The sequence below is a fragment of the Sebastes umbrosus genome, chromosome 24 (assembly GCF_015220745.1).
Source record: "Sebastes umbrosus isolate fSebUmb1 chromosome 24, fSebUmb1.pri, whole genome shotgun sequence".
In the NCBI taxonomy this organism is placed as follows: Eukaryota; Metazoa; Chordata; class Actinopteri; order Perciformes; family Sebastidae; genus Sebastes; species Sebastes umbrosus.
The window spans coordinates 27,909-35,621 of record NC_051292.1 but is presented as its reverse complement, the minus strand read 5'-3'; the positions used below and the strand labels follow the sequence as shown (position 1 = coordinate 35,621).

The window sequence follows — 7,713 nt, the reverse complement described above, 5'->3', positions numbered from 1 at the left end:
AGACTGAGGGCTGAAGGCTGAGGGCTGAAGGCTGAAGCCTGAAGACTGAAGACTGAAGCCTGAAGGCTGAAGGCTGAAGGCTGAAGCCTGAAGGCTGAAGACTGAAGGCTGAAGGCTGAAGGCCTGAAGGCCTGAAGCCTGAAGGCTGAAGCTGAAGGCTGAAGCCTGAAGACTGAAGACTGAAGCCTGAAGGCTGAAGACTGAAGACTGAAGGCTGAAGGCTGAAGGCTGAAGACTGAAGGCTGAAGCCTGAAGACTGAAGACTGAAGACTGAAACAGGGTGAGTGTTAATCCAACATGTTATTATGTTACTGTTAAAGTGTCTGAGTCAGTTTCCTCCCTGGGACTGTAGAGGAGAGAAATGTTAGAATGAACTCAACAGTTTGATTCTTCTGTGAACACAAAGTCATGACTGGCTGAATAATCCTCATTAAAGCTGCTGTAAGACAAGAAAACAAGCAGAGAACCAGAGAACCAGAGAACCAGAGAACCAGAGAACCAGAGAACCAGCAGAGAGGTAAAGAGAAGTGACCAGGTGGAGCGCTGGCTGCTTCATTATACTGTATACTGTGTGTGTGTGTGTGTGTGTGTGTGTGTGTGTGTGTGTGTGTGTGTGTGTGTGTGTGTGTGTGTGTGTGTGTGGGTGTGCGTGTGTGCGTGTGTGTGCGTGTGTGTGTGTGTGTGCGTGTGTGTGTGCGTGAGAGAGAGAGAGACGCAAGGAAACCATGCGAGGAGAGAGGAAACGAGGGTTGCGTCCGAATAGTCAAATAATGACGTCCTAACCACTTCTCCTAACCACTTCTCCTAACCACTTCTCCTAACCACTTCTCCTAACGTCTTCTCCTAACCACTTCTCCTAACCACTTCTCCTAACCACTTCTCCTAACGTCTTCTCCTAACCACTTCTCCTAACCACTTCTCCTAACCACTTCTCCTAACGTCTTCTCCTAACCACTTCTCCTAACCACTTCTCCTAACCACTTCTCCTAACCACTTCTCCTTGAGCTCAGTGGAAAACGTCATGAGGTCAAGGAGAGATGAGAAGGAGACTTCAGAAGGAGTTAGGAAAAGACAACCTCTGACTGCTCCTTCACTAGACTCCTTCACTAGACTCCTTCACTAGACTCCGTCATTATGATGCGACCACGGCGGATGTTAGTGACGTCAGTCTGCTGTGGTGGAACTACAATGTTGTGAAGATGGACTACAAAAGGCGCTGCTTCTCCCCGTGCGGTATTAAACAGGTGTTTCAGTGACAGACTGCTTCACCTGCGGTGTGTGAAAGAGAGATCCTGCTGCTGGAACACTCTATCAACAGATCATAAAGATCATCTGACCTAACGAGGACAAACATCACCTCATTACCAAGAAACAGGACTAGATGATCCATATAGAGTTCACTGGTGGAGTTCTGGAGAAGAGGTAGGATCACATACTGGAAGTGGAGGCTGGACTTCTTCACACTTCATATTTATTAATATTGTATTAGTTCATTGATTGTTTACTGTTCATTTGATTAGTTATTCTTGTTTTGTGTTTTACTGAGGTATTTGTTACATGTTCAAAATAAATCATTCATTAAATATAGAAGTCACCGTCCACTCAGACTAAACATGAATCACAGTTAGTGTATGAAAATAATATGCAAGATCAGCATCTAGTTTATTATGATGAACGCTGCGTCGCTTTTAAATGCTGCAGCCCGCAAGGCATATGTGGGATGTATTGTCTCCTTTCCTTCTGGTAAAGGATGCCTCCAGTGTGTCCTCCTAAAGGAGATAGTAAAGGAAGCATTGAAGCTCCTTTCCTTTGGTAAAGGATGCTCCAGTGTGTCCTAAAGGAGATAGTAAAGGAAGCATTGAAGCTCCTTTCCTTTGGTAAAGGATGCTCCAGTGTCCTAAAGGAGATAATAAAGGAAGCATTGAAGCTCCTTTCCTTTGGTAAAGGATGCTCCAGTGTGTCCTAAAGGAGATAATAAAGGAAGCATTGAAGCTCCTTTCCTTTGGTAAAGGATGCTCCAGTGTGTCCTAAAGGAGATAATAAAGGAAGCATTGAAGCTCCTTTCCTTTGGTAAAGGATGCTCCAGTGTGTCCTAAAGGAGATAGTAAAGGAAGCATTGAAGCTCCTTTCCTTTGGTAAAGGATGCTCCAGTGTGTCCTAAAGGAGATAGTAAAGGAAGCATTGAAGCTCCTTTCCTTTGGTAAAGGATGCTCCAGTGTGTCCTAAAGGAGATAGTAAAGGAAGCATTGAGGCTCCTTTCCTTTGGTAAAGGATGCTCCAGTGTGTCCTCTGCTAAAGGAGATAGTAAAGGAAGCATTGAAGCTCCTTTCCTTTGGTAAAGGATGCTCCAGTGTGTCCTAAAGGAGATAGTAAAGGAAGCATTGAGGCTCCTTTCCTTTGGTAAAGGATGCTCCAGTGTGTCCTAAAGGAGATAGTAAAGGAAGCATTGAAGCTCCTTTCCTTTGGTAAAGGATGCTCCAGTGTGTCCTCTGCTAAAGGAGATAGTAAAGGAAGCATTGAAGCTCCTTTCCTTTGGTAAAGGATGCTCCAGTGTGTCCTCTGCTAAAGGAGATAGTAAAGGAAGCATTGAAGCTCCTTTCCTTTGGTAAAGGATGCTCCAGTGTGTCCTAAAGGAGATAGTAAAGGAAGCATTGAGGCTCCTTTCCTTTGGTAAAGGATGCTCCAGTGTGTCCTAAAGGAGATAGTAAAGGAAGCATTGAAGCTCCTTTCCTTTGGTAAAGGATGCTCCAGTGTGTCCTAAAGGAGATAGTAAAGGAAGCATTGAAGCTCCTTTCCTTTGGTAAAGGATGCTCCAGTGTGTCCTCTGCTAAAGGAGATAGTAAAGGAAGCATTGACGCTCCTTTCCTTTGGTAAAGGATGCTCCAGTGTGTCCTCTGCTAAAGGAGATAGTAAAGGAAGCATTGAAGCTCCTTTCCTTTGGTAAAGGATGCTCCAGTGTGTCCTAAAGGAGATAGTAAAGGAAGCATTGAAGCTCCTTTCCTTTGGTAAAGGATGCTCCAGTGTGTCCTAAAGGAGATAGTAAAGGAAGCATTGAAGCTCCTTTCCTTAGCATTAGGTGAATTTGAACGGCTCTTATCACGGCTGCTTCTGAGGTACTTCCGGGTCGTTTCACTCAGTTAGGAACCTTCCTGAGCAAAACGGACTATTGGAACGCAACCGAGGAAATAGGATTTAAGAGCCATGAGACGTCGTTTCCTCTGAAGCGTCACGTGAAGCGACGTCCGTTTCTGATGACAGCAGCAGCTGATCACATCTGGATCACATCTGGATCAGCTGTCAGTCAGCTCTAACAGCTGTTTGTGTCTGAACTGATCTAATACTAATAAAGACAAGTGCTCTTTATATTATTGATTCATTATTAGCGTCTGTAGTTATTGATATTCTGATTGTGAGCTCATTATTTAATAACCCAGAATATGACTATGGTGTCTTTTGAACACTGGACATTATTTATTGTGCTAAGGGAAAATGTAAATGATGTAACTCATATCAAACCAGACGTTCAGGAATCATCAGCCTCATGTGACTGAATGAGGATAAATGATGTAAAAGGTGTTTGTTGCTGACAGACAGACTCTCCTTCTCTCTCTGACTTTAATAGAATCATTAATAAAGGTTAACGGGGGAAATAACAGATCATGAAAAGACACATCATTCTAATAAATGAAAGTGATTTAAAGTCCGTTCATCAGGTTTTATAAAGATCTCTCAGTGACTGGCGGTGTGTGAGGAGCGAGGAGAGAGGAAATGAAAATGAAGAGCTTTGGGATGCAGCCATAGAGAGGGTGTGTGTTACTTCCTGTTCTCTTGTACTAACTTGTTTCCTCTTCATGTTCACAGTCAGTGTTCCTGTTTGACCTGTCAGACTGACTTCAGATCAGAAGATGAGTGACTGTGTGGAGGAAGAGGAGGACAGAGCAAAGTCTCCAGTACCCAGCTGTCTGTCTATGAAGAGTGACCGGTCCATGATGAGACCTCCAGACTTCAGTGATGAACCTGGACCCTCAGAGTCAAAGTAAGAGACTGTTTCTACTGTAAGCTGACCTGATGATGATGATGATGCATTGAGGATGAAGACTAAATGTTCTGCTAACAGATTTATATTCTGATGCAGAACTATTAGTGCAGATACTGTTTCAACCTCAGATGGATCTTAGTCTGGGTTTTAGAGCCACAAACTACTGATTGTATTTCTGTAACAAAACACCTGAGAACCTCCATTTCACAATTTATCATCAATTTAAATCATGTTTTCATTCAGATCCACTGCAACAGGAAATAAACTGGACACATCTGGAATGTTTACGTTCACAACTGTGAAATGGTCTAAAGATCTGGAAGAATGAGCTTCAAATGTGTAATTCAGTTCCTCATATTGGTCCTCTGAATATGTTGTTGGTTTGACTCCTCCTAGAATCAGCTGTTAGGACCTACTGGGTGTCATCTTGAATCAGTGCACATCAGAACTGTGTAACATGTGGTGAAAAAGCATGTGCAAAGCATCTCCCCTTTAAGAGCTGGTTTAAAGGCTAAAGCCTGGTCTAGCATTCTGCTAAATACATCACTTTAACCGTCACATAGTGCATACTACTGAGGAACGCAGTATGCACTATGTACTGTATACTGCGTACTGCGTTCGTCAGGAGTTAAATAAGGAACATCAGGACACCAGTGTTACATGCTGTGTGTCTTAGACTGATGCTCTACCTCAATATCTAGACCACTTCTAACCTCAGTTCAATCACCTCAGTGGAGATATGAATGGAGTATAGCATTTCAACTCTCTCCGTTCCAGTGGACAGCACTTGTATAAACTAGAACTACTGGAAGACTAAAGAAGTCAGAGAGGTCTGACACCATTTCCCTTTCTTAGAAGTGTTTATTGTTAACACATAAAATAGATTCAGAAAGTGACAGCGTGTTTATTTATATTGCAAATGTTGTTGAGATTCTATCCTCCATTCATATCACCACCGACAGGAAGTCACTGTTTACCGTGATGAAGCTGCCACCTGGTGGTTTCCTGGAGCGTCCTCTCAATATCAGCGTACATGAGCAAGTTGCAGTTTGTTTATATAGTTATATAGTTTATATAGTTATTTAGCCTCCAAAATAATATCAATGTTTTAAAAATGTCCGTTGTTCCTCTTTAATGAACAAACTTCAGCCAGATCACTAAATGTTCAATCAGACAGTCAGACAGGAAAAGCAGCTAATTCTAGTTTATTAAAGCAGGAGAGTTCAAATAAAGGAACATTTTCATCACAGACTGAATGCTGAATTCACTACCAACACTTTAACTCTTCTCTGTGACCATCTGAGCTTCAGTGTCGGACAAGTCTGGATATTCTTCACCAACAATCAACAAATGATTTTAGTAATAAAGTAATGTCTCCACAGAGAGAAGAAGAGGAGTCATGCTTCTGTGGAGGAGCGATGTCCAGATCCAGAACAAGACCTGGACCTCAGACAGCCAGTCAGACCAGAACAAGACCTGGACCTCAGACAGCCAGTCAGACCAGCACTGTCCAAAGTAAGACTGTAGATGTGTCTGCTGATGTCTTCATGTCTGGAAACTTGTTGTTTTAATTCACTGACTATTGTTGTAACAACTGTTTCAGATCTGCTCCACCAGACATATCTGCTCTGCATCACTTCCTTTCTGAATCTGAACCCAAGAGAAATCATTTTATATTTGTATGTTTTGTTTTTATGATAGCACTCCGTCTTTGCATCAACCAATCAGAATGATGTTTGTTCTCCATCTGCATAGATGAAGATGAAGAACTATTAATCTCTGTAAAGCAACAACATCACTGTTCTATCCCAGACAGACAGACACACTGATGAAAGGGGAGTTATCTTCTTGTCATTGTCGTATAACAATACATGCTCATGGAGGATCTCTTGTTGGGTCTCTAAATGATAGAGTACGGTCTAAACCTGCTCTATATGAAAAGCATCTTAAGATAACTTCTGTTATGATTTGACGCTATATAAACATAAACTGAACTGAACTGAACTGAACAGGAGCCACAGACTTTGAACAACATTATCTTTCCTGCTACAGTCTCCTTCTCTGACTTACAAACACACGTCTGGTCCTGCAGAGCGACACGTTGAAACACTATTACAAATAAATATAGAAATCACGTTGATGTTAGTTTAGACTTCAAGAAGGGAAGATGACTTTATAACCTTTACTTCTTTATATGTTCTTATATTGATTATTTTCATATTGGCATTAGAAATAATGAGTTTCTTTGTTTTGTCTTAAACTTTGTCTCTCTCTTTCAGCAGATAGAGGTCTGCAGGAGGTTGTAGATGAACATAGATCAGTCTGAATAGAGGTCTGCAGGAGGTTGTAGATGAACATAAGATCAGTCTGAAGAAGAGATGTGAACGTGTGACTGAAGGAACTGAAGGAAGTGATGAAACAGGAAGTGGAACCCTCCTCAACAGGATCTACACTGAGCTCTACATCACAGAGGGACAGAGTGAAGGGGTTAATACCCAACATGAGGTGAGGCAGCTTGAGACAGCTTCCAAGAAGAAGACCCTCCATGATGCTCCAATCAAGTGCCAGGACATCTTTAAAGCCTTACCTGACCAACGGGGACACATCAGAGTCGTTCTGACGAACGGCGTCGCTGGCGTTGGAAAAACCTTCTCAGTGCAGAAGTTCACTCTGGACTGGGCAGAGAGGAAGGAGAACCAAGATGTCAGTCTGGTGGTTCTGCTTTCGTTCAGGGAGCTGAACTTGATTAGAGATGAGCAGTACAGTCTTCTCATGCTGCTCCGTGTTTTCCATCCAACATTACAGAAGGTCACAGCAGAGAAGCTCGCTGTCTGTAAAGTTCTGTTCATCTTTGACGGCCTGGATGAAAGCAGACTTTCACTGGATTTCAAGAACAAGAAGGTTGTGTCTGATGTCACCCAGAAGTCATCAGTCAACGTGCTGTTAACAAACCTCATCCAGGGGAATCTGCTTCCCTCAGCTCTCGTCTGGATAACTTCCCGACCTGCAGCAGCCAATCAGATCCCTCCTGCATGTGTTGACAGGGTAACAGAAGTACGAGGCTTCACTGACGCCCAGAAGGAGGAGTACTTCAGAAGAGTTTCAGTGATGAAGAGCGGTCCAGCAGAATCATCTCACACATCAAGACATCCAGAGCCTCCACATCATGTGTCTAATCCCAGTCTTCTGCTGGATCACTGCTACAGTTCTGGACCACATGTTGACTACAAACCAGAGAGGAGAGCTGCCCAAGACCCTGACTGACCTGTACTCACACTTCCTGTTGGTTCAGACAAAGAGGAAGAAGCAGAAGTACGGTAAGGGACATGAGATGAGTCCACAGGAGCTGACGAAGGCTGACAGGGAAGTTCTTCTGAAGCTGGGGAGGCTGGCGTTTGAACAGCTGGAGAAAGGAGACATCATGTTCTACCAAGAAGACCTGGAGCGGTGTGGTCTGGATGTCAGAGAGGCCTCGGTGTACTCAGGAGTTTGTACAGAGATCTTCAAAAGAGAGAGTGTGATCTTCAAGAAAACAGTCTACTGCTTTGTTCATCTGAGCATTCAGGAGTTTCTGGCTGCAGTCTACATGTTCCACTGTTATACAGACAGGAACACAGAGGTACTGAAGGACTTCCTGGGAGAAGAATATGTTCATTCAACCCTGGATGACTTCC

General features: G+C 43.2%; 1 long non-coding RNA gene across 1 annotated transcript; it reads left to right on the top strand.

Annotated features, from left to right (window-relative positions):
- The first annotated feature begins 243 nt into the window (after positions 1-243).
- LOC119484002 lies at positions 244-5,463 on the top strand. The gene is made up of 3 exons (XR_005205889.1): positions 244-280; positions 3,862-4,036; positions 5,422-5,463. It is a non-coding gene; the product is annotated as an uncharacterized LOC119484002 (long non-coding RNA).
- Positions 5,464-7,713: the final 2,250 nt, after the last annotated feature.